General features: G+C 42.2%; 1 non-coding gene across 1 annotated transcript; it reads left to right on the forward strand.

Annotated features, from left to right (window-relative positions):
* Positions 1-81: 81 nt before the first annotated feature.
* TRNAE-CUC lies at positions 82-154 on the forward strand. The gene has a single exon. It is a non-coding gene; the product is annotated as a tRNA-Glu (tRNA).
* Positions 155-244: the final 90 nt, after the last annotated feature.

Consider the following 244-nt stretch of genomic DNA (forward strand, 5'->3'; position numbering starts at 1 on the left):
GCGACGTCTCGGCAGTGCCTTGTAAATCTGCCTTGGAAAAATAAAAAAAAATAAAATCATAACGACCGATCGATGGGCAATTCCGTTGTAGTCTAGTTGGTTAGGATACTCGGCTCTCACCTGAGAGACTTGGGTTCAAGTCCAGGCAACGGAATTTCAATTTTTCGTTTATCAATATTATTTTCGTTTTGAAAAGGAACCGTGCGACGTCTCGGCAGTGCCTTGTAAATCTGCCTTGGAAAAA

This window comes from Cucurbita pepo, unplaced genomic scaffold, assembly GCF_002806865.2.
Source record: "Cucurbita pepo subsp. pepo cultivar mu-cu-16 unplaced genomic scaffold, ASM280686v2 Cp4.1_scaffold020804, whole genome shotgun sequence".
Lineage (NCBI taxonomy): Eukaryota > Viridiplantae > Streptophyta > Magnoliopsida > Cucurbitales > Cucurbitaceae > Cucurbita > Cucurbita pepo.